The sequence below is a fragment of the Sturnira hondurensis genome, unplaced genomic scaffold, assembly GCF_014824575.4.
Source record: "Sturnira hondurensis isolate 20B ecotype Veracruz unplaced genomic scaffold, ASM1482457v3 Scaffold0021354, whole genome shotgun sequence".
NCBI classification, from domain to species: Eukaryota; Metazoa; Chordata; class Mammalia; order Chiroptera; family Phyllostomidae; genus Sturnira; species Sturnira hondurensis.
In genome coordinates, this window is record NW_028093985.1 from 18243198 (window position 1) to 18270184 (window position 26987).

General features: G+C 37.8%; 1 protein-coding gene and 1 long non-coding RNA gene across 3 annotated transcripts in view; one reads left to right on the forward strand and one right to left on the reverse strand.

Moving 5' to 3' along the window:
- The window catches only part of LOC118977511 (uncharacterized), a 55259-nt gene extending 28951 nt beyond the window's left edge, over positions 1-26308 (forward strand). Inside the window, exon 4 of one of the 2 annotated variants that reach the window (XR_005064538.1) lies at positions 26231-26308. This is a non-coding gene — a long non-coding RNA (uncharacterized LOC118977511). Of the gene's footprint in view, positions 1-4116; positions 4209-26230 lie in introns of those variants that run through there. The other variant, XR_005064537.1, reaches the window with a different exon arrangement.
- The window catches only part of KIAA0825 (KIAA0825 ortholog), a 391792-nt gene that overhangs the window by 16317 nt on the left and 348488 nt on the right, over positions 1-26987 (reverse strand). The window lies entirely within an intron of this gene.

Genomic DNA, 26987 nt, shown 5'->3' on the forward strand with positions numbered 1-26987 from the left:
AGAGCATGCATCCATAAGAGGGCCCAAACTGCTGGTTCACACAGTTTGTGTAAATTTTAAATGCGTTTTCCTAAGGAAAAGAAGGCAGAATCAAGTTGCTATACGTTGTGTGACTCCATTTCATGTGCTCCTCTTTAAAAAATTAGTGGCTGCCAGTGGTTGGAGTGGGAGGAGAAATTATTGATAAAGGGGTAACTCTTGTTTTGGGGGATGATTAAATTGTTTTGTAGGGAACTATATTAGTGGACATGTGACTCTATGCATTTGTCCAAACACGTAGAACTGTACACCCCAGAGGGGGAATTTTATTGCATGAAAACAACAACAAAATCAGCGAGGATAGCAGGGCGATTTGGAATGCAAACCCTGACAAAGGAATCTAACTATACTTCCAATGAATCACATAGTTGCCCTGAGGGCAATGGGGAGAAAGGAGCTGAGCTAAGAAACTCTGGAAAGCTATGTTTTGACTGAATGCTTTAAGGTTAAAGACAAAAAAGCAATTGTTCACTATCACTATTCTATAGTTGGTAGTGTGTTCCTCACGAAGAAATGGGTTAGGACATCTAAAACTACTTTTTCAGAATTTTATTTTATTTTTTAGATTTTAAAGGAATTTTAGATGCTTTTAAAGACATTTTATTTATGTTTATATACTAGGGTTGACTTAACAAATAAATTTAGAAAGTGGGAGCCAGTTTTTTCACCGTCAAGACAAAGAAGTTAGTTACAAATAAGGGAGAAAGTCTAGAATGAGCTATGTTGTATTGGATTAAAATTGAAGATATCAGTATGAACTTTTAAAAACACACACATGTAAATGATATAGAAATATACTTGTGCATGAGCTAGTATCCATGCATGTACTTCCTAGGTCTCTCTACTGAAAGGGGCTACCAAGTACCCCAGCTGCAATAAGTACGGTCAGCACCAAATCTTGGTTTCTAATTCCATTCCAAATAGAAAAAGCAGATCTCTGCAGAAACTGCTGATTCTAGGGCTGGGGCAGGGAAAACACAATACGAGTCTGGAGCATCAGAAAATAAGGTGGTAAAAAAGTGGTGATGAAGGAAAAAAAGGGTATAAGAGCCAGCCTGGAAAAGTTGCCAGTTACCAAAGTCAGAACAGCATGAGCAACAAAATATATAACAATGACATTCCATTATACTAATACTTACTGATAAATGGGGAAGAAGGGACAATTTTTCCTTCAATAACAGTTCCAATTAGTAAACATGAAGGAATGAGGTAAACAAATCCTTAAAGCACCATGGTAATAATTTCTACGCACTGGGTGTTAAAATTAGTGGGTGAAAGTTAATGCAAAAATAGGACATTTGCACAAGATCAAAGCAATCCTCCAAAATATTTAGTAATTATAAAGGAAAATTGCAAAAACCCTAACAAACACTAGCTTAACCAAGCGACCAAGCATCAGCACTGATGACATACTTTGTTTAATCCCTGACACAGTACACCGAGCAGGGCACATGGCCTCTAGGTTCCCTTCTACCTCATTCACAGTCTTAATCTACCCTCCAGCAATCATCAGACCACCCCAACAGGAGGCACAGCCTATAAAATAACTGACCACACCCTTCAAAAATGTCAAGGTCATGAAGGACAAAGATTCAGGAACTACCACAGACAGGAGATAAGGAGACAGGACAACTAAATGTAAATAACAAAAGGACATTAGCAGAAAAACTGGTGAAATCTAAAAAAGTTCCCTACTTCAGTTAGTAGTGTCCCAGTGTTAATTTCTTCATTTTATTTTTGGTTATATAAGATGGTAAACATAAGGGGAATCTGGGTGAAGGTTATGGGAAATCTATGTACTTTTTTTGCTGCTTCTATAAGTCAAAATATAAAAAAGATAGTGCCAAAAAATATTGTAGATGTGCTGTCATCTAATGGTTTCAAAGAAGTTGAAGACCAGCCTAATTTTTGTGCCTTTTTAGGTGTTTTCTTTTTTCCTGCCTGGATGCTTTAAACCCATTTCTTCTTACTTGGAATTAAGTTTTATATGTTACTTTCATTTTCTGTAGTGTCACTTTAACTCTATTTTCCCCCAAGTTTTATTCACTTTCATTTAGCCTCATATTGTATCTCATTTTTTCTCTTTTTGGCTTACAGATTGTAACCTAAGGCTTTCTGTAGTTTGTTCGCAGAGGCTGTGCCTTATAGTAGGAACTGAGAAAGCCATGGGTGTTGTAACATTTTTGTCTGGTTCCCATATTAAGCATGTTTCTGTGGCATTTTTAGGGTGATTTTCACTTTCCCTTCAGCTGGAGCACATATTCACCGCACAATTTGGTTCATCGGATAATTCATCTTCCAGATAGGAGAGGTCTGTCTGAATCACCTCCATCATCCTGTGATTCACAGAAAACCGTTGACAACAGGTTTACTGATTGATTTTGAGGCTGTGAGGTTTTTTTAAAAATCAATTTTAGTGTTTTTACAGTTATTGTTGTGGGTGGTTCAAAGAGTTTCATTAGGGGAGGTTAGAGCACATTTTAAATCAGAGCTGCCTACACAAAATGTCTTCGTTTTTGAAATACCAATTTTAGCAGTATCTCCCAACATGTTTCTGTTGAGAAAGAATATTTGCACTGTAAGCATTACATCTAGAACCCCTATCCTCCAGAATCAGAAAAAAAGAATGTGAAGCAATAGTTTATATTTCACAGAAAAGTTAAAGCAAGAGATTTGTTACTTCTCCACAATAAGAATTATGAAGTTAGATAGTGGCCTGGAAACCAGTGAAGCTGATTGCAAAATGAATATTTAAAAGGCTTTCTGATTTAATGTGCTCTTGTTTCCATTCACTTTATTCTTTATAAGCACAGAGCCCTCTGTAAATATTGTTTTAAGGATTATCAGTCTTCATTTTTCAAATTTATCCAAAGGCTATAATTTAAATCATAATATTGGCTTTACAAATGTAAACAATTACTAAACCCCTTTCCTTTATTAGCTAATAAGAATGCCAATGAAATTAGAGTCAATTAAATAATTGCTTTGTTAATCTAATGTATTACTGCTGTAAGACATGCTGTGGCCCATCCAGCCAGTGGGATAGCTAGGAGAGAGCAAAACTCTGTCAATGTAAAGAGAATGAGAAGGAGCATATTGTAAAAACTTGATCCAACAAAGAGAACATTTATTGAAATTTTGACGCATCAGCTTCATACTTTATCATTTAACCACAGTGAAAGATGAGAAAGTCCTAAGAGATTTTAAAGCTTGTCATTTGATTTAGATGACACTTAGTGTGGGACAAATTATGTCTCCAGCTATGTTTTAACTAGACTTGTGTCATCCTTCTGCTTTCTGGACACCAGCTGTAGGTAACTGCTTTGTCTCTGTGACCTGAAGTCTAGTTGCATCTTTCGAATGGCTCTTCATTAGTGACTCATCACTGCTGACAGTATGATGTTTAAACTCCTGATTACTATATAGAATTCCTTTGTGATCTGATTCCTGCTCACATATGCAGCCTCATCTTCCACCATGCTTCTTCCATCCCTCCTGTCAGTGAGAATTTCATCTCTCCCTGCAGACTCCGCTGGCTCACATTCATCCTTTGTACATGCCAGAGAATAGCTAAGTATTCCCTGTGAATTACTGATCTCCCAGGATAAAAATGAAAATATCCCCTCTTTGGCCAAGTTTTCTCTATCCACCTCTGTCTCTAGTCTCCTCCTCAGCTTCCACCAGGAAAATTATCCTATTTTTCCTTTATGATAATACTGAGTTATGTCATACTACTTCTAAAGTTACATATCTTGACAGATTATTTGCAATTATTTCTTAAACTTTTGTGTCCCCTACCATGTTAGCCTTTGCCTTTTTGAGAGAAGAATGAATCTATTAGCACAATAATTTCAGAACCTAGTAAAGTACTGGGTAATACTGCTCAGCAAATATTGGGGGGATGAATGATTAATAGGCAAGTAGCACAGCAGTCTGTCTAGGAGGGTGCAGAACAGGTTCTCAGTCATCACGGCTTCTCCTGTCATCTCCCTCCTGCTCTGCCCCAAGTGTTTTTGTGGACCTGCACACAGAAGAGCAAGAAAGAGAATTTTTTTGTTTTGATTGTTTCTGACCCAGGTTCAGACTGTACCAAAAGTACATTCAGAGGCTGCCCCTTTGGAAAGCTCTTATGGATATTAAGGGTGGAAGGAAGGAAAGGAGAAAGCCAAGAGCAGGTAGGATTACCATGCATTGGATTCTATGTTATCCTTTCCATATGTATTACCTCAGTTAATTCCAAAACAACTACAGCAGGTCCTCAAATAATATCATTTCATTTTAACATTGATTGATAGGATACCATAGGAACTTCACTCTTATTTATATATATATTAGCCTGTGGTAAAGTTGGTTTTATTATATATCATCTTGTTTAAAGTCACAGAAGCTCCCAACAATATTGAGGAGTTACTGTATTCAGAGGAAATGTCATTATCCCCATTTTTATAGTTAAGGAAACTGGGTTCTTTACATAATTTATACTAGGCCACACAGCTGACCAGTGGTCAAGCTAGAATTTAAATTTGAGTTGGCTCATTCAAAGCTTGGTGCTCTTGGACTATGGTAATTCAAGAGCTTTTAGGGCAAGGATCGGGGAAGATGGCGGCGGAGTAGGACAAAGGATTTCNACTGTATTCAGAGGAAATGTCATTATCCCCATTTTTATAGTTAAGGAAACTGGGTTCTTTACATAATTTATACTAGGCCACACAGCTGACCAGTGGTCAAGCTAGAATTTAAATTTGAGTTGGCTCATTCAAAGCTTGGTGCTCTTGGACTATGGTAATTCAAGAGCTTTTAGTGCTACAAAAAACTATAGAGACCCATTCTGTGAGTATCCTAAACTTGACGCAGTTTTGTTTTTCAACTTTAAACAATAACCTTTGGAAATATATGCCTATTATGTATATTTATCATTCTTAGCTTTATTTAGTAGTCATTTATCTATTAAACATTTAGTGGAATTTACTGTGGGCCAAACACCAAGCTGAACACATGGTATGCAAGCATGTCTAAAGGGTAGGTTAAGAATAGTATGGAAAATGGAGAAGCCAAAGACCTTATATATATGACGCATGGACATGAACTAAGGTGGGGAAAATGGTAGAGGGAGGGGGTGCATGGCAGAGGGGAATAAAGGGGAGCAAAAAATGGGACAACTGTAATAGCATCATCAATAACATATTTAAGTATTTAACACATTAAAAATAAAAATAAATAAAACACAGCCCCAGGACTTAAGTAGTTCCTTTGGCATTTTCTTAGAAGCATTCTTATTCTGTAAACCTACTGGCCATCCCATTCATGGTTTCTCTATTTTTCCTTCTGCCTTTAAACAAATTAACTTAATCAATATATACCTCATAGCAATTATATTAGAATCTTTTATCTGCTTTCTGCTCTTAGTCTAAAAGGAAGGATCAGACTTTATCTTTTCCATAGTCAATAGACTCTCTAATTCTTTTTCTTCAATTCCCATTCCTTACCCCCACCACTTTGGCAACCATCAGCTTATTCTTTATATTTAGAGGTCTGTTTCTGTTTTGTATTGTTCATCTATTTTGTCTTTTTAAGATTCCACACATAAGTGAGGTTATATAGTATTTGTCTATGTTGGGCTTATTCCACTTAGCATAATACCCTCTAGGCCCATCCATGTTGTAATGAATGGCAAGATTTCATTCTTTTTCATTGCCAGATAATATTCTACTGTGTATATATACATGCCACATTTTCTTTACCCACTTATTTATTGATAGACATTTAGGTAGCTTCCATATCGTGGGGATTACTACTACTGCTGCAATCAACATATAAATGTATATGTCTTTTTCAATTAGTGTTTTTGTTTTCTTCAGTTAAATACCCAGAAGTGGAATTGCTGGATCATATGGCAGCTTTATATTTAAGTTTTTGAAGAATTTTCATACTGTTTTTCATAGTGGCTGCACTAATTTATAATCCCACCAACAGTGCACAAGGGTTCCATTTTCTCTGGACCCTAGCAAACATTTACTATTTGTTAATTTATTGATGATAGCCATTCTGACAGGTGACATCTCATTGTGCTTTTAATTTGCATTTTCCTGATGATTAGTGATGTGGAGCATCTTTTTGCATGTTTGTTGGGCATCTGTATGTCTTCTTTGGAGAAAAGTATGTTCAGGTCCTCTGCCCATTTTTTAATTGGATTATTTTTGATGTTAAATTGTATGGGTTCTTTACATATTTTGGATATTACGCCTTTATAGGATGTTTTATTGGCAAATAGTTTCCCTTTCAATAAGTTGTATTTTTTTGTCTTGTTCATGGTTTTCTTCACTATGCAAAAACTTTCCATTTGTTTATATTTTTCTTTAGTTTCCCTGTTCAAGGCCATATATCCAAAAAGATAGTTCTAGGAAAGATGTCAGAGTTTATTGCCTCAGTTTTCTTCTAGGAATCTTATGGTTTCAGGCCTAACATTTAAGTCTTTAATCCATTTTGATTTTATTTTTTGCATGTGTCTGTTCAGTTTTTCCAACATCACTTATTGAGGAGACTATATTTACCCTATTGTACATCCTTGCCTCCTTTGTCGTAGATTAATTGACATACAAAGAAGGATTTAGTTTTAGGCTTTCTATTTTACTCCATTGATCTATATGTTCTCATGCCAGTACCATGCTGTTTTGATTATTGTAGCTTTGTACCATAGTTTGATATCAGTTTGTATGATACCTCCCATTTTGTTCTTTATCAAGATTTCTTTGGCTATTTGGGATTTTGGGGGATTTTTATGAAGATTTTAGGGTTAGTTGCTCTAATTCTGGGAAGAACGTCTTTGGTATTTTATTGGGATTCCACTGAATCTGTATATTACTTTAGGTAAAAAGGACATTTTAACAATATTAATTCTTCCAATCCATGAGCAAAGTATATTCCTTCATTTATCTATATCTTTTCCATTTCTTTTATAAAGTCTTATAATTTTCAGAGTACAAACCTTTAACTGCCTTGTTTAAATATATTCCTAGGTGTTTTATACTTTTTAAAGCAATTACTGCGGACTGTTTTCTTAATTTTGATAGACCATATCACTTGCTATTGTTCTATCAAAATGCAACAGATTTCTGTATACTGATTCTGTATCCTGCAGCCTTACTGGAGTCATTTACTATTTCTAATGGTTTTATGGTGAAGTCTCTAGGCTGTTCTATAAAGAGTATTATGTCATCTGCAAATAATGAGAGTTTTATTTATTTCTTCCAATCTGGATACCTTTCATTTCTTTCTCTTGTCTGATTTCTGTGGCTATGACCTCAAGTACTAGGGTGAATCGAAGTGCTGATAGAGGCCATCTTGTCTTAGGCCGGACCTTAACAGGAAAGGCTTTCAGCATTTCACCATTGAGTATGATATTGCTATGGGTTTGCCACATATGGCTTTTATTACGTTGATATATGCTCCTTATATACCTAGTTTGTAAGAGTTTTTATTATATAGAAATTTTGTATTTTTTCAAATAATTTCTGGCATCTACTGACATAATCATATGGTTTTTATCCTTTATTATTTAATTTCATTATCATATTCATTGATTTATGGATGTTGGACCATTCTTGCATCCCTGGAATAACCCTACTTGGTCAATGTGTATAATCATCTTAAATGTATTGTACGATCTGGTTTGCTAAAAATTTTTAAAGAATTTTTGCATCCATGTTCATCAAAGATATCAGCCTGTAATTTTCTTTTTTGTAATGTCTTTATTTAGTTTTGGCATCAGAGTAATGCTGGTTTCACAAAAATATTTGAAATAATTTCTTCACTTTTAATTTTTGAGATAGTTTAAGAAGAATTCTGACTTCCGCCAAGAGGGAGGCATAAGTGGAAACACTGTGCCTTCTCCCGCAACCAAGTTTGAATACAACAAAGATTTGGAGAACAAAGACACAGTAAAAAACAGAAGATTGAATTATACGGAAGTCCGACAACCACTAACTGTTCAACGGGGAGGTAAGAGGGGCGGAGCCAGCAGCGGAGTAGGGTGGGGCAGAAAAGATCCCCAGACCCAGGTGCGCAGGTAGCCCGGACCCAGTCAGGGTGTGGGGCAGACTGACTGCAGTCGCACATTCGAGCACAGGGAGATGGACCATGCACGCCCCAGGGGGTGAGGGCTGATGGCGGTGGCATACTCGAGTGCAGTGGGACGAAACTCATGGACCCGGTCATGGTAGCAGCTGCTGCACCTGTGGGAGCCGCGGCAGGAGATGGCAGACGGACACCAACGTTCCTCATTGACCCCGCCCCCACATACAGCGCCACAATCCAGCGACTGAGTTGCCCTGCTCCAGTGAAGACCTAGGGCTCCGATCCTGCTACGTAACAGGCACGAACAGCCCAAAAGATGGCACAAGAAGAACTCAAAGTCCCAGAGCCGATAACTCTAAGCAACCGAGAAATTGCCAGCCTCTCGGAAGCACAGTTCAGGACATTGTTTATCAGGATGCTCACAGAACTGGTTGATTATAGTCACAAATTAGAGGAACATATGAAGGCTAAACTAATTGAAATGAAGGGAGATGTCCAGGAAACCAATAGCGATGGAAAGGAAACTGGGACTCAAATCAATGGAATGGACCAGAAGGAAGAACAAAACAACCCACCAGAAAGGAATGAAGTAATGAGAATTCAAAAAAATGAGGAGAGGCTTAGGAACCTCCAGGACATCTTTAAACGTTCCAACATCCAAATTATAGGGGTACCAGAAGGGTGAAAGAAACAGCCATGAGTGGAAAACGTATTTGAACAAATAATAAAGGAGAACTTCCCCAGTCTGGCAAAGGAAATAGACTTCCAGGAAATCCAGGAAGCTCAGAGAGTCCCAAAGAAGTTGGACCCAAGAAGGAACACACCAAGGCACATCATAATTACATTAGCCAAGACTAAAATGGAGGAAAGAATCCTAGAAGCAGCAAGGGATAAGGGGGCAGTCACCTACAAAGGAGTACCCATCAGACTGTCAGCGGATTTCTCAAAAGAGACCTTCCAGGCAAGAAGGGGCTGGAAAGAAGTATTCCAAGTCATGAAATCCAAAGACCTACAGCCAAGATTGCTTTATCCAGCAAAACTTTCATTTAGAATGGAAGGACAGATAAAGTGCTTCTCAGATAAGGTCAAGTTCAAGGAGTTCATCATCACCAAGCCCTTATTATATGAAATGCTAAAGGGACTTATATAAGAAAAAGAAGATGAAAAATATGAACAGTGAAAGGACAGCAAACTCAGTTATTAACAACCACACCTAAAACAAAAGCAAACCTAGAGGACAGCTAGATCAGGAATGGAACCATAGAAATGAAGAACACATGGAGGGTTGGAAACAGGGGGGTGGGAGGAGGAGAAGGGGGGAGAAGGCACAGAAAATAGCATATATGGTAGGTAGAAAATAGATAGGGGAGAGGGCAAGAATAGTGGGGGAAATATAGAATCTAAAGAACTTGAGACATATGGTTATAAACTAAGGGGGGAGAATGGTGGGGGAGGGGGTGTGCAGGGTGGAGGGGAATGAAGGGGGGGAATAGAACAACTGTAATGGTATAATCAATAAAACATATTAAAAAAATAAATATAAATAAAAATAAAAATGTACAGGCAAATAGGTAAAATTGGAATAAAAGCTAAATAAAGGCTTCAAATTTAGCTCCAGTATTACAATAAAAAAAACTTTTTAAAATAAATAAGTATTTTCACCCAGAAAAGAAAAAAAAGAAGAATTCTTTGCATATTTAGTAAAATTCACCTGTGAAGCCATCTGGACCTAGACTTTTATTTGTTGGGAGTTTTTGATTACTGCTTCAATTTGTTTTCTAGATATTGGTCTGCTTAGATTATGTATTTTTCCTGGCTCAGTCTTAGAAGGTTATATACTTCTAAAATGTATCCATTTCTTTTATATTATCAACTTTCTCGGCATATAATTGTTTATATTATTCTTTAGTGTTGGGGGGGTTGTGTTTCTGTGGTGTCAGTTGCAACTTCTTTTTTTTTTTGAAGATTTTATTTATTCATCTTAGAGGGGAAGGGAGGGAGAGAGAGATAGAGAGAGAAATATCAATGTATGGTTGCCTCTCACGTGTTCCCTGCTGGGAACTGGCCTGCAACCCAGGCATGTACCCTGACTGGGAATCGAACTGCGATCGTGTGGTTCACAGGCCCGCGCTCAACCACTGAGCTACACCAGCCATGGCTGCAACTTCTTTTTCATTTATGATTTTGTCTATTTGGCCTCTTTTTTCCTTGATGAGTTTGGCTAAAGGTTTATTTATTTATCTTTTCAGAGAACCAACTCTTATTGATCTTTTCTATTGCTTTTTAAATATCTATTCCATTTATTAACTTTCTGAAGTTATTTTCTTCCTTCAGTTGACTTTGGGTTTTGTTTATTCTTTTTCTAGTTTCTTTAGGTGTAGCATTAGATTGTTCATTTTGGATTTTTCTTGTTCTTAGGGTGGGCCTGCATAGCAACGAACTTCCCTCTTAGAGCTGCTTTTGCCATATCCCAAAAGTTTTTAAAAGTTTTGTTTTCATTTTTAATTATTCCCCGATAGTTTTTGATTTCTTGTTTGAGTTCCTTTTTGATACATTGGCTGTTTAGTAGCATGTTGTTTAGTCTCCATATATTTGTGTTTTTTCTAGTTTTCTTCCAATTGATTTCTAGTTTCATGTTGTTGTGGTCAGAAAAGATGCTTGAAATAATTTCAACCTTTTAAAATTTATTGAGACTTTCATTGTGCCCTAATATGTGGCCTATAGAGAAAGTTCATGGCACTTGAAAAAATGTGTATTCTGCAGTTTGTAGATGGCTGTAAGTATTAAAATCCTCTACTGTTATTGTGTTACTGTAGATTTCTTATTTTATGTCCATTAATAATTGCTTTATATACATAGGTGTTCCTATGTTGGGTGTGTAGATATTTCAAATTGTTATATCTTCTTGGATTGGCTGCTTTATAATTGTATAATGTCCTTCCTTGTCTTTTTGTGATATATTTTTGTTTTAAAGTCTATTTTGCCTGATATAATTATTGCTATTCCGGTTTTCATTTCATTCTCAATTTTAATGTAGTAGGTATCCTGTAGGGTCCATTGGCACAGTGTCCCCTCTCACCCAAGCTGTATACTTGAGGTGTGACATTTTTGTGGGCTGAGTACAACTTCCTCTTGTAGTTGAGCCTTGATTGCTGTTGGTAGGTCAATGGGAAGGATTTACCCAGGCCAATCAGCTATAAGGACTGGCTGTGACCACTTACCACCAACCTCTGCCCTTCATGGAGGACCAGCTGTACAGGAGTAGGATGGCAGTGCCCTGATGTAGTCTGTAGAAATCTACTTGGTGCATAGCCCTAGGGTTTCCTGGGTGGTACAGGCCAAGGTCAGCCCCTGCCTGTGTTCTGCTGGGGTCATCCACATGAGCTATAAAGCAATCTGATATGGTTGCTACTTGTGCTTGGCATTGAGATTCCCAGGTAAAGCCAAGCTGTGAATCTAGGTTGGCTGCTGCTACTGCCAGACCCAGGGCTAGTTAGCAAGAGGTATAGGGGCAGAAGGCTTACTGAGGCTAGGTGATACTTGTTTGAAAGGATTTAGGAAGTTGTGAAGCATGAGCCAAGATCAACCATTCATATGGGAAAGGAGCTTGGGTGGGCTCGTACATTGGGTGGGACAGTCTCTGGGGATCTTCAGGGTGGGATGAACAATGTTAGCTGGGTTGAGAGAATATCAGATATGTCACTGGCCTGCCAGCTTTGTGGCTCTGTTGGGAAAGTGCTGCAAAAAGGGACAATGGCCTCCGTCTGCCTATCTGTCTGGGAGAAAGCTATCTCCCAGCTCTTGCCTGATTCCAGACACTTCAGTTCCTCCCTGTATGCCACTGGTGCCTTTCAATTGCTATTCTGATGCTGGAGCTCTGAGGGAGTGAGTCTGAGTAAGACTGTGTGTGGTTTCTTTAAGAGGAATTGCTTGGGACTCCAGCACTTTCTTCCACTGACACATTTCCCACTGGTCTTTGTACCCAGAATTGATGGGGACTTACCTTCCTGGCACTGGAACCCTGGGTTGGGGAGCCTGGTGTGGGACTAGGACTCCTCCCTGTTGAGACATCTCTCCTGAATTTTTATCCACCACATGTGGAGTAGGACCAGCAATTCCGCACCTCTGCCCCTCCTACCAGTCTAGATGGATTGATTTCCTCGATTCTTAGTTGTCAGACTTCCATCCAACTTGATTTCTGATGGTTCTGAGTGATGGTTGTTCTATTATTTTAGTTGTAATTTTGATGTCTAAGCATTCATTTTAAGTGGAATAAGTGAAGATTATAAACATATGAAGATTTTCAGGTGCAGAGTTTTTTGTATTTTAGTTTTTCAGATAAGGGATTTTGGTCTCTATTTTATTTGCATATAAGTATAGTAAATTTTTAATTTTTAAAAGTTCCCTACATGATTTTAGTACTTAGGATCGACTTTATAAAGTATATAATGGATAATTCATAATTTTATTTTTATGTTTTTCTTTTTTATTAAGTGGGGTTTTNGTCTAGATGGATTGATTTCCTCGATTCTTAGTTGTCAGACTTCCATCCAACTTGATTTCTGATGGTTCTGAGTGATGGTTGTTCTATTATTTTAGTTGTAATTTTGATGTCTAAGCATTCATTTTAAGTGGAATAAGTGAAGATTATAAACATATGAAGATTTTCAGGTGAAGAGTTTTTTGTATTTTAGTTTTTCAGATAAGGGGTTTTGGTCTCTATTTTATTTGCATATAAGTATAGTAAATTTTTAATTTTTAAAAGTTCCCTACATGATTTTAGTACTTAGGATTGACTTTATAAAGTATATAATGGATAATTCATAATTTTATTTTTATGTTTTTCTTTTTTATTAAGTGGGTTTTTTTTTTCTGTTCTCTGTCTTTGGAGACTTCACAGTCTAGCACAGGGATAGAGCTAATGTGTAAACAAGAGGGGGTTATTGAGAATTAAGTGTTCTCCATTCCCTAGAAATTGAAAAAGAGCAAAGGTTGGTATGGCCAGGAGCTTCAAGAGGTTTTTGCAAAAGATGTACTTGAAGGATGCCTTCAGTTTGGATAGAGAAAAAGTGATTTAGCAACAATGCCAGGCTAAGCAAAGACCTGAGGGTACGAACATGTGTTTTAGGGAAGAGAAGAGCCGGACTATGGAGCAACAAATGAATCTGAAGTCATGTAGTAGAACTATTTGTGGAGGGATTTAAAAGCCTAGGTAAGTAGTTTGGGCTTGATGGGTCATGCAATAGGAAATCACGACAAGTTCTTAAGATGAGGGATGAAACCACGGAATTGGTTCAAGCTTAGTTTAATAGTGAAATACAAGGTGGATCAGAATTAGGAGAGACTGGAAAGAAGAAGGCTGTTCAAATAATCCATGCAGACATGTAATAAAGGTAAGACTGGGGATAGGAAGGGCAGAGAGCTGAATACGGGGAAGAAAAGGTAAGTGTGAAAAATATGGAGACAAATAGCAGAGAAAACTGGCTTTTTTTTGTTTGTCATTTCAGATTTAGATTGGCAAACCTCTTTAATGGAATTAGGACTGACAGTGTAAAGAGGAGTCCCCTGGGGGAAGAAGAATAAGATGAAAACAAAGAAAACTGAGAATAGGGAGTTGCTTTTTAAAATGAAAATAGCGACAGATTTGTAGATAGAGAGCAGATAAACAGCTCTGGTAGGGGAAGGTGTTTGGGGATGGGAGGATTGGCCAAAAAAGAAAAAAAAAAAAGGAAGAACCCCCGGACTGGGACAACAAAATAGTGACTGTGGAGGAGAGCGGGATTTATGGAGGTGGAAGAGGTTACAGGGGAGATAAATGGTAATGGAAAAAAATAATCAAAGACACTGAAATAGAGAACAGGCTGACAGTGACAGGAGGGAGGAAGGGAGGGAATTTCAGGGGAAAGGGGGAAGGGTTGCAGGAACAAGAATAAAGGACACATGGACAAAAACAAGGGGGGCTTGAAATGGGAGGCAGGTGGGGAGCACTGGGGGGTGGGCTGGGATGGGAGTAAAAGACAGAAAACTGTTCTTGAACAACATGTAAAATAGATAAATAAAAATACAATTAATAATGTAAAAAATTAGCTACAGTAAAAAATTAAGCAAATTACAGGACCTAAACTCCCTCACAATCTACACTGATAATTTTGTCAGTGACATTCATGTTGAGAATGATGGTAACTTCCAGATCACCACAACATTCTCAGTCATTAAAGAAAACAAATATAGCACAATGTACACCAGGAAAATAAGACAGAACACCGTGGTAAGACATTTTATAAAGACTTTTCGCTAAGTGTTGAAACAAAAGTATAAAGAGTTACTCAGAGTTAACTTAAGATTTTTCTAGAAATTTAATTAAAACATGCTGTTCCAAAGCATGCAGGAGAAAGAATCTTAGAATCCTGGAATAGGAAGAGACTTTGAGACATTGGTTTTAATTTGCAAGTATTTAGACCTCTGTAATTTATGAAAGCTCACATTTAATTGTTAGAAAGTTTTTGATAAAATACTGGTATCTCTTTAACTCATATCCGTTAGTAAAAATAACCCCTGAAACAGCTAAACAAGACCAAATCAGTGACTGTTGATATAGCCAGAATTGGGGAAAATGTTATTAAGGGCACTGAGGCAAGAGAAAATTTTTTGGAGGAGGGAATTTCCCTATCTTGATTGTGGAGATACAATCAACTTAATTGTAAAAATTTACCAAAGTCATTAAACTGTATATTTAAAATTTCAAAACAAAGACTATCTCTAGTGTTAGTAAGAGCCTTTCACATATTTGAAAGCACATATCATGTCTTTTCATAATTAACCCTATGTATACATTTAGATATTTAAGATGCAAATCCCTAATTTAGTATGTGCTAGTTAATTTGTTCAGCATAGAATAGCAAGGAGGATTTTTTTCTTTAAAAAAATATAATAAATATGCTCGAACACTTAAATATAATAAAAATAAAATATAATAAACAGGAAGCAAATATAAAATAAGAAAATAATTCAATATTTATTTACTTGTTTTTAGATTTTATTTACTTATTTTTAAAGAGAGGGGAAGGGAAGGAGAAAGAGAGGGAGAGAAACATCATTGTGTGGTTGCCTCTAGTGTATTCCCTACTGGGGACCTGGCTTGCAACCTAGGCATGTACCCTGACTAGGAACTGAACCAGCAACTTTTTGGTTCATAGGCCAGCACTCAACCCACTGAGACACACCAACCAGGGCTCAATAATTATCTAGATAATACCTGTTAGATAAAAGTCATTCATTTAAGACGATTACCTTCAATAGACTGACTCTGCTTTGTTCCAAAGACCTTGAAATGCTCAGTTTTCTTTTTAGTAATTTAGTATTAGCTTAGAAAATACAGTGTTCAAGATAAGAGACACCACATGAGAGAGTGAATGAAAGCCAAAAAGAAGAAGTAGATTTGCATAACTATATTGAAACAGTGCCACCTTGGTTAATATATTAACTCATAGTGAGTAGATGATTCATCTGTATAATATTTGATTTTCTGTAAATAATACCAGTAGTTTCATAGTAGGTTGATTAAACTGAGAATCAAGGTGAGTAACACTGGGAAAAGTCATGTTAAAGAAGTACATATAAAGGCAAACAAATAAGAATATACTTCTTCATTGCCCCAATAATCACAAAAGTACTAAATCACATTGCCCTTTAAAAATACTAGCACAAATCTTCAAAGATGAAAGGATATAGGATAGATAAGAGACCTCAGGTGGATTATGCCACTTGAATTCATGGGAAACTCCGGGGCTAACTCTTTTTTTAAAGAAATGCCTTTTATTGAGGTGTTATTTACATACAGTGAAATTCATAAATTTTAAGTGAACAGTTGAACAGATTTGCTAATTTTGTACAATTGAATTAAAATGATTTAAACTCCACAAACAAGCTGCAAGAGTTTCCTCATCCTAAAAAGTTTTTTCATGACTCTTTGCTCTCAATGACATTTCTCAATTCTAGTTCTAGACAGTCATTTAATCTACTTTTTGTCATAGTTTTTCTTTTTCTAGAATTTTATTGGAATCATATGGTACCTAGTCTTTTGTTTTCAACGTATTCACTTACCATATTTTTGAGATTCATGTTTTTGAATTACTAATACTTTGTTCCTTTTTATTGCTGAGTAGTATTTCATAGTAGGGATACACCACATTTTATTTATACACTGAAGAGTTGATGGATATTTGTGCTGCATTCTTTTTTGGCTGCTTTGAATAATACTGTTCTGAACATTTGCAACCACATTTTTGTGTGGACATTGTTTTTAACTTCACTTGGGTAAAGTACACAAGAGTTAAATTGAAGGGTTCTGTGATAAATGCATGTTTAACTTTGCGAAGTATTGTCAGACTGTTTTCCTAAGTTGCTGTACTATTTTTCATTCCTACCAGCAGTGTATGTAATTTCCATTTACTCCACATCCATAACAACACTTATTATTGTCAGTCCTGTTAATTTTAGCCATTTAGGTAATTCACTCTGGTTGTAATTTACATTTCCTTAGTAACTAGTGATGGTGAATATCTTTACCTATTTTTATTGCCCATTTGTATAACATCTTTTGTGAAGTGCTCTTTAAATCTTAACTCTTCTTTAAAAATGGAATTGTCTTTTCTTTACTAAGTTGTAAGAGTTCATTATATATTCTTGATTCAAGCCTTTTGTGAGAAACGTTCTATAAAAATTTCATTCAACTTGGCATGCTTTTTTGTATTGTGTCTTTTGAAAAAAGCTTTTTTTTATCTTGATGAGAGCTCATTTTAACTTTATTTTTTTTTATAGTTTGTGCTTCTTATGTCCTATTTAACAAAGTTTTGCCTAACCCAGTGTCACAAAGATTTTCTCTCCTATGTTTAATAGTTTGCGTTTTCTTACTTAAGCTTGAGATTCATCTTGAGTTAATCTTTGTGGAAGGTCTGAGGTAAAGATCAAGGCTAACATTTTTCCCCATACAGGTATCTAGTTGTAGTACCATATGTTGAACACTATTTTTTCCTCCATTGAAATACTTTGGTATAGTTCTCAAACATAAATTGACCATGAAAGTGTGGGATAATTTCTGGACTATTGTAATTTATTTTGATTTATGCCTATTCTTATGCCAATTTTACAGTGTTTTGATTTGTACCCTTATAGTAAGTATTCAAATCAGGCAATATAATTTCTTCAGTTTTGTCCTCCTTTTTCAAAATTGTCCTTTACCTTTTAGTATAAATTTTAAATCATGTCATCAGTTTCCTCAAAGCATCATGCTTGGATTTTGATTGGGATTGCATGGAATTTATAGATCAATCTGGGAAAGATTATCATCATAAAAATACTGAGTCCTAAACCCATGAAATAGTAGCTCTCATTTATTTAGTTCTTTATTTTCCATTACTTATCCTTTGCAATGTTTTATAGTTTTAAGTCTTGCATATCTTCTGTTAAATTTATTCCTTAATATTTTTGTTATTTTAAATGAAGTTTTAAACAATTTTTATTGTTACTTGTTTGTTACTAATATATAGAAGTGCCAGCTTTTATTTTGACTTTGTATCCTGCAATTTTCCTATATTTATTCATATATTTGATAGCTATTTTATGGATTCCTTAGGGTTTTCTACCTGTATAATCATGCAATATGCAAATAAGGATAGTTTTACTTCTCCATTTCTTATTTCCATTCCTTTTATTTTCTCTGCTGGTCTTATCGCACTGGCTAGGACCTTTAGTAAGTGTTAAATAAAAGACATCTTTGAGTATGATGTTAGCTGTATGTTTTCATAGGGGCTCTTAATCAAGTTGAGTAAGTTCACTTCTATTTCTAGTTTGCTGAGAGTTTTTATCACAAAATGATTTTTTGAAATGTTTTTCTACCTCTACTGCAATCACCATATGGTTTTAGTCCTATACTCTTTGATATGGTAAACTGCATTGATTGATTTTCAACCACATGTAAATAATTTGACCTAAACTATAAAGTGAAGGACAGAACATAATATCATTAAAAATGGAAAATAAAACCATGTGTCTGAATATTACTTACTTAATACACCATTATTTTTTCTAATCAGCAGAAAAATTTCAAATAGTAGTTATCTGATTTAGTACAGGTAAGAAGAGGACCTACTCAAAAGAAAGTATCTAATGCTTTCCTTTTTTTTCTAATTTAAGAATGTTTGTTTATTAAAAGTATTCATTTGTTTTGACATCACATTAAAAAGTTGATAACTCAATATTGCATTTCATTTTTATTAAAGAATTCAAGTCACTTGCCTAAAATCAGTTTTTTTTTTCCTATAGGAAAAGAGCTGTCTTCAGGTAACTTGTTTGTGTCTAATTATGCAGGAAAACTGAATCCCCAGTTGAAGGTTTTAGCAGTAATTCAGTCTCCTTTAAAGTAAAAACAAAAATATGTCTGTGATTACATTTAACTATAGTGTTGGGCTACTGCCTGATGCTTTTGATTCTGTGAAATTTTAATTTCATTTTAAAGAGAAAACATTTGGGTGATTAGAGACAGGACTAAACAACCATTCCCACAAAAGCTGAACATAAAATGAAACAATTCATCATGTAAAAAATAGCCTCCATAAAAATACAGTTTCCTGAAAGGTAAATTATAAAAGTATGCATTTACTCAATCATTTTAAATACCATAATTATACAGACTGCTCATCAAAGGACTTTTAAGACTCATTAAAATCATAAAACAATTCCAATTAAACCCATATTTAAATTAAGTTTCTACAACTAACCTACGTGGTACTTTAAATCAAACAAAAAGTTGTATAAAAGGTTCAATTAATTGTAAGTTTTTGTAAGAATTAAAGCCTAATTACTCTATGATTAAATTTCCCGAAATGTAATCATCAATGGCTCTATTCAGAAGAACTAGTCTCCTGTACCCCAGATGCCAGTGGAGGGCCCAGCCTGTCTTTGACACCAGCAAACCCATTCATCTGAAATCAGCATAACTGTGGAAACCTTACCTCCACCCCCACTGGGGACCCAAGTGGCCAGACGAAACAAAGCTGCAAATTTTATACAGATAAATGTCTCCCTATCTGAAGAGGTCCCTATCTGATTAAATGAATTCATGTTCATCAGAAAATTCTTTAAAAATCCATTGTCAGAGCAGGTTTTGGAAACAATGGTCATTTGAAAGGTTTCCAAATGGATGGAAAAAAATGCACAAAAAAGAACAAGATTTGCAGCTGACAGAAAAGAGAACTAGGCCTTCTAAAGGGACAGTACTAAAGCATTTCCTTCTAACTCTGCGCAACTCTTCTTTCTTACTTAGCTACTTGAAATGTTGTTTTCATTTTTATTAGTTCAACTTCCCATGGGAAAGAAAATAAAAAAGCTCTAGGACATCGCTGCCTCTTGTGTGTTCTCCAAAACTAATTAACCCTATGAAGTTATTAGGGCAGCATCATTTTTTCTATGACATCACCCAAGGTGAAGGTCATCCTATAATATTCTTGGCTTCATTCATGTGGTGCATACCCCACAAAATATAATTTATTATAATTTCCCCAGTGCCCTGATAGCCAAGTGATTAGTTATTATGGTACATAAAAAGTCCAGACATATCACATATGATTTATAGCCTCTGTTTCTGATAATCTAATTTTCTTTTATGGTAAGAAGAAATTTACTATTTATGTTTTATAGATTGTTATTTTGAGAAAATGAGTATTTGAAGTATCTTCATATGGACACTTGCTGATTGCACAACATCTGGAAGTCGATGCATCCTAATGATCGGCATACAAAGGCAGTTCTTTATCCAGTCAACAAGAATTTTTCTCAACTACCTTTGTGCGGGCTGGTGGCAGAATGTTTGTCTGATGACAGATTAAATTAGGCTGGAGCTACCCACCATACATACAGGAGACATAAGTACAATAAATGGTGGTTGTGGGCAGAGAGAGCTGAGTTTAGGATTCACCTATAACAAGATTTCTTTCTCCTTGGGTACACTATCCCTGAGTTGAAAAGCCCCCAACTCTTTGTCATAACAACGTATTGCCAGGCCTTCTAGATGCAGAATGGGCCTGCCTGCGTGTCTCTGCTTTTAAAGAAGAGATCTTTCAGACTATGATCCTCAAACTACCATAACAAAGCTCCTTCTCCCTCTCCTCTACTCATGACTGTATGACCTTCATTTTTATTATGCTTAAATGATGTTATATGAGCGCTAATTCAGGTGGTTATATATGGTTTCCACTCTAAGAGGAAGCTCCCCACCAAAGGATTTGAGAGGTACACCTGAAGAGTGAGGCCAATACTCACAATCTCCCCAGAAAAGGGTAGGTCTTAGGAAATCTGAGCAGGCTTTGGTAAGAGAAAGGTGATCCTCTCACCCTGCTCCTAACTGTGAAGAGGTAAGGATGTGAAAGAAGCTGCCAGGACCCAGGAGAGTCCTCGCTCTGCTTGTGTGAAGTGTAAGATGGGATGGTACCTCTGATCCCTAGTGATCAGAAGGCTGCATGGCTAATCCACAGAGATAATAATAATGGCTATTCATTATTAAGTACTTACTAATAACTTGATATGTAGTGATTCTTTCAATCTTTACAATTATGAAATAGTAGTATATCCGCATTTTATAGCTGAAGGCTGAGGCCCAGAAAGGTTAAGTAATTGGTCCAAAGTCACATAACTAGTAAACTGCAGAGCTGGGGTTCAAACCCAGACAGTCTGCCTCTACTTGCATGCTCAGTCATTATGCATACTACTCTTTCAAGTCTTTGTATTATGTACTTATTCACTAGCAAACACTTATGTCAGACTTAAAATATGCCAGGCACTCATCTAAGAGCTCATACACAGTCAGGTACCATATAACAACATTTCGGACATTTCTGTCAACAGCGGACCGCATACACACAACAGCGCTTCAAAGAATTATAACGGAGATGAAAAATCACCAAGTGACTTCATGGTCATCAATAAATAATGTCCTAGTGCAAAGCATTGCTCATGTGTTTGTACTGACGTGCTATGAACAAATCTACTGCCCTGCCAATTGTATAAAAGTGTAACACATACAGAACTTTTGGTCAAGATGGTGGTGTAGGTATATTATTCTCACCTTCTCCCTCCATCACATCAAAATTATGACTAAATTATAGAACAACCACCAATGAGAACTACCTGAAAGACTAGCTGAACCAGAATTTAATAACTAAGGTCATAAAGAAGAAGCCCTCTTGAGGCTGGCAGGAGGGGCAGAGCCACAGAAGGTCAGGCCACACATCAGCAGTGTGGTGGTTAAGAATTGGGAAGGATATTTCAGCTGCAGAGGTCCCTCCTGAGGAGCCAGGGGTCACAGCCTTGCACCGGGCTGCCCAGCCTGGGGCACCAGTGTGGGAGAGTAGCCCTCAGAACATCTGGCTGTGAAAACCAGAGGGAGTGCATCCTAGAAACATGAGAGCTATAAGAGACCGAGATGCTCTTCTTAAAAGGCCCACACACACTTACACACTCTAAGTTCCAGTACAGGAGCAGCAGCTAATAAAGCCCCAGGGACATACATGGAGGAACTAAATTGACCTACTTCAGGGCAAGGGCTGGAGGGACAAGGACAACTCTCTTTGGGGGCGGGAGCACAGGCATGCACCATTGTTCATTCCTTGTGCTCTGCGTTCATCTAGCTTGTGCAGTGCAGCGGGAGCCAAATCTGTGCCCTCCCTTAACCTGGCTAACATCTTTTGCCCCACCCTCGTGACCACCTGAGAACCCGTCCCACCAAACTCTCTTGCCTGAAGCAACTTCTCCACACAAGCAGCCCTCCCTGGCTCATGCTGCTGGTGTTCCTAAAATCTCTCAAAGGTTCACAAATGCCAAACAAGCGCAACTTTCCTCTTCATGACTTGTAGCTCTCACTAAGAGGCCTCAAGCCAAGCACAAGTGGAGATGAGTCTCAACTTCATTTTAACTCCCAGGAGTTACGTGAAGGAGTTAAATGAAGTTAGAAGAAGATTTGGAGAAGCCTGGCATAAATGACAGCCACTCCTGGCCTGGAACATAGCTTCAACTATAAGGCCACAAGCCCAGGACAAGTGGCAGCCAGTCTTGGATACAGAATAGCCTCTCCCAAGCACCTCTAAGCCCAGAACAAGCAGAAACAAACTGCATTTCACTTTGTAGCTCCTACCTAGTGGTTCCAAGGCCAGTATAAGCGGAGGCTGATCTTGGCTTGAAACAGAGTCCTTACCAAGAGGCTCCAGACCCAATATGCCCATTTGCTGACCTGAGGTCGCATCAGAGTACAAGTCAGTTCCACAAATGACAGCCAAAGGGCAGACTTGGCTACAGTGACTCCTGCTCTGTGGAGTCAGCATCAGCCCCCAAGAAACAGCAGAGCCACTAGTGTCAGACGGCCAGTGAGCCCAAGGGCCCCTCCTGCCCACTGATGGACCAACAGCAATCAGAGCCTGACTACCACAGGAGGGCATGGACAACCCACACCGGGGACACCCCTGGGACACCTGGCTCAGGTGACCAGGGAGATGGTACCAGTGGGCCCCACAGAACACTTGCTATATAAGCTCACTCTGCCAAGCTTGGAAGACCTACAACATCTACCTAATACATAGAAACAAACACAGGGAGATAGCCAAAATGAAGAGATGAAGAAACACAGTCCATGAAAAGGCAGGACAAAACTCAAGAGAAAGAAACACTAAACAAAGTGGAGACAAGCAATCTACTGCATAAAGAGTTCAGAACACTTAAAGGAAGAATAGGTGACCTCCAAATCTGTGGCCACTTTAGAATGTCTGAACTCATCTCCAGCTGTGTGGGGTACATAGTCTCAGACATCTTGTTACCTCAAGTCCTAGAACTTCAAAGTGAAGTGAACAGTCAGTGGCCAAACCAGTGTCCTGCTATCGTCCCTCAGTCACTGCCAGACCATGGCCAGATAACCCGGGGCTGATTGGCCTTACTGCCTCCTGCCTCGCCATGACTCCTTTACGCCTTTGTTTCTGCTCTGGTTCTTTTACCTAGCAAGGTTCCATCTTATCCCTGTGTGCTAAAGACTGGAGGTTTGCATGGCCCCAAAATTCGTATGCCTAAACATAATCCCGGATGTGAGCGCATTGGAGGTGGGAACTTGGGGAAGCAGCTTATAAAGACAGAGCCCTCGGGAGTGGGATTGCTATCTTTAAAAAAGAAACCCCAGAGAACTCTCTGGTCCCATCTTCCATGTGAGGACACAGTGAGAAAACACCTGTCTATGAACCAGGAAGCTGGTTTTCACCAGACACCAGATTTGTTGGTGCCATGATCTTGGACTTCTCATCCTTCAGAGCTCTGAGAAATAAGTGATGTTTATGGGCCACCTGGTTTGTGGTAGATTGTTACAGCAGCCTCAGTGCCCTAAGTACCACACTCTCTTAATCCTCCCCTTGTAGCTAGACCCTTATGGATTTCTACAAAATCTTTACTTGTTACTTCAGCTATCAGCAACTCTCAACTCATTCATATTTAATGTATACATGACAAAATGTAACATTTAATCAATCTGCTTTCTAACTTTTGCCATATATTCAATTGGGTCTAGGCTAAGCGTAGCTAAGTGTGTATCATATGCCAGGCACTGGGGTACTGCCTGTACTTCAGTCCACCAACCCTTCAGCATAGCTCAGTGGGGTCTCATCACATCTTCTAGATTAGGGATAAAAATGCTAGAATGGAAGGACAGATAAAGTGCTTCTCAGATAAGGTCAAGTTGAAGGAGTTCATCATCACCAAGCCCTTATTTTATGAAATGTTTAAGGGACTTATCTAAGAAAAAGAAGATAAAAAAACATGTATATTAAAATGACAGCAAACTCACAATTACTAACAACCACACCTAAAATAAAAACAAACTCAGCAAAAAACTAGAACAGGAACAGAACCACAGAAATGGAGATCACATGGAGGGTTAGCAATAGGGGAGTGGGAGGAGAGGGGGGAAAAGATACAGAGAATAAGTAGTATAGACGGTAGATAGAAAATAGACAGGAGGAGGGCAAGAATAGTATGGGAAAGGTAGAAGCTAAAGAACTTATGACACATGGACATGAACTAAAGGGGGCGATGTGGGAGGGAGGGGGTGTGTAGGGTGGAGAGGAATGAATGGGGGGAAATGGAACAACTGTAATAACATGATCAATAAAATATATTTAAAAAATTCTGAGAGATGAAATGATTCAAATTCACAGGGCAAAACAGCAGAGATAAAATTTATACCCATTTCTGTCTGAGCATAAATCAATAATATTTCTTCTCTGTGTTGATTAAATCCAGTTACTTTCAACTGATTTTCTAAATTCCAGTTTGATTTCTTTTCCCTATGAAGGGATCTGGATTATAATCTGGAGCGTAAATAAAACTATCACCTTAAATCCTCTTCCAAACAAGATAAAGCATAAACAAATGAATATATAAATATCACCAGTGATTCCTATTAAAAAATCTAAAAAAATCTAATATATATTTTAAACTGATGACTTTATATTATCAAGCTAGAACATAAAATATACTACCAAAATTTAAAAAATTTCATCCAATTTGAAATATTTGAGAATCAACAATGAAGGCATGCATGTACTATAGTCACATGTAACACAAAGTTGTATAAAATTAACCGTTAAAGGTCTGACCATTATTTTTAACACCTTAGACTAATTTAGTTACCAGGCATAGTCATCAATGCATAGCTCTCTTCTTCAAGCCTTTTCTTCTTCGACAGGATGTGGCTGCATTACAATGTAGTGGTTTCACTGGTGGATAAACTCAACGACAAGGGTGTCAGATGCTGTTGGAAGTGTGCCCACGTGCCTCGCATCCTGAACACCAGTGGCCAGCCCCTGCCTCTTTGCTGGAGGGTTGCTTTCAAGCTGCCACAGTCTGCTCTGCCAGGATGCAGCAGTCCAGGCAAAACCGAACCAGTGCTTGAACTCATGACCACCGGTTTGCAAACTGGATAAAGTTACACCTCTCCTTCTAACACTTACCAAACTAAACGAACCCATAAAGAAAAAAGTTCCCATACTAGTACAATTAGTATCCCCTACTCTAATTCCTTGTCTTTGTGTTCCCTTGTATAGAAGCTCCTCTTCTTGATTTTTCTCCCCAGCTATATTCCCCACTTACAGACCACACTTCCATTGCTCTTCAGAGCTGCTATTTCCCCAGAAATGTAGAATTTAAACACATACAAAAAGACTTTAAGTGAATAAGGTCTTTGAATTTTAGAGAGTTCTTTTTATTAAGCTGATAGTTTTTTTATTGAGCATCTGCATAAAAAGTATTTGTCAAAGCATGCTATATAAACCATAAAAAGGGGAATTGTGCCCTGGCCAGCAAGGCTCAGTGGATTGAGTGCCAGCCTGCAAACCAGAGGGTCACTGATTCAATTCCTGGTCAGGGCACATGCCTGGGTTGCAGGCAGGTCCCCAGTTGGGGACATGTGACATGCAACCACACATTGATGTTTCTCTCCCTCTCTTTCTCTTTTCTCTAAAAATAAATAAATAAAAAAATTTAAAAGTGGAGTTTATTTGGTTGAAGTGGAGAGGGCAAGTGCTTGAGGCTCTGAGGTGACTCAGAGGTTCCAGGGCTGTACAGACCAGGCCAGGAAGCTGCAGCCACGAAAGAGGAAGATGCCTTTTTCTAATGAAATGCAGTAGGGCCTTGTGCCCAAAGCCTTGCTCTTAGCATTACCAGGAGTGTGCTAAGCACCTACATAGATTCTCAACAGTGACAATCTACTGTTTGTGGCATTTCTTGCAACTAATATGTGAAAGTAAGGATTGTAGAAATGGGGAGAGATGGAGGAGAGGAAGAAGAGAAACATGACAGGAGAGTGTGTGGAGAATTAGATGTCCTGGCCACATTTGAGGCACCTGCACACAGGCAGAGGGAGGGCACGTCTCTGTGCACTATTTATACATGCTGGGCTTAAGAAATAAACTTTACTGTGTTTAAGAGATAAATTATGCCAGCAGTGTGGTAACCTCTGCCACTGTCAGGGACTTAGCTAGAGACAGAAGAAACAGGCTATTAAATCTGCAACACTTTTTGCTTCTGTCCACAGAGGCTTCTGCACAAGGAAATGCCAAAGCAGATACCAAGGACTGGAGAGAAAAGTGTTGGTTCCCAAATAGACTTATAACTATGGCGAGACTTGTTGTCACTTTATCTATCCCTATTGCACCCAGTGACCCAGGACACAACTGGCAATTAAGTTACGAGTTTACCTGAAGTACTGCTGCAAATCATACTGCAGTTTTTGTTTGTAAACTTAGTAAATGAACCAAATGGAACAACGCTCCAGCTGACCTGACTGGCTGCAGATGGTGCTGGGTAGGGTAACTCCTGACTATTGGGGTCTGTTGCTCTTGATTACTCCGTCTCAGGGTCTTTTGTCCTGAGGTGGTGATCCTGAATTCAGAGCACATTGGGTGGCGTTTTAGTATCATTTCTAAAATACTGGTTCTACTGTTCTGTTTCCTTAGAACTGTCTCCGTCCTCAGGCAAAAAGGGCCCTAGTTTCAGCCATGCTATCTATGTACACACACAGAGAAACGTGTAAAGGATTCATTATCCCTAGTGGGAGTAGAGAAACTTAGAGAAGTAAAGCACACCTGCTGTTTTCATGATCAACACTTGGTAATGAACTATAGAAATGATCCCTCAAAGTATAGTCTTATGATCAACACTTGGAACAGGGTGCATAAATGCTTCAGTTTACGGAAACTGCGAGACCTTCCTGAACCCTCCTAGTGATTAATTAAAAAGCCTGTCTTACAGATTTTTCTCTCAGGTGTAGTAACCTTGTAGCCCTTACCATT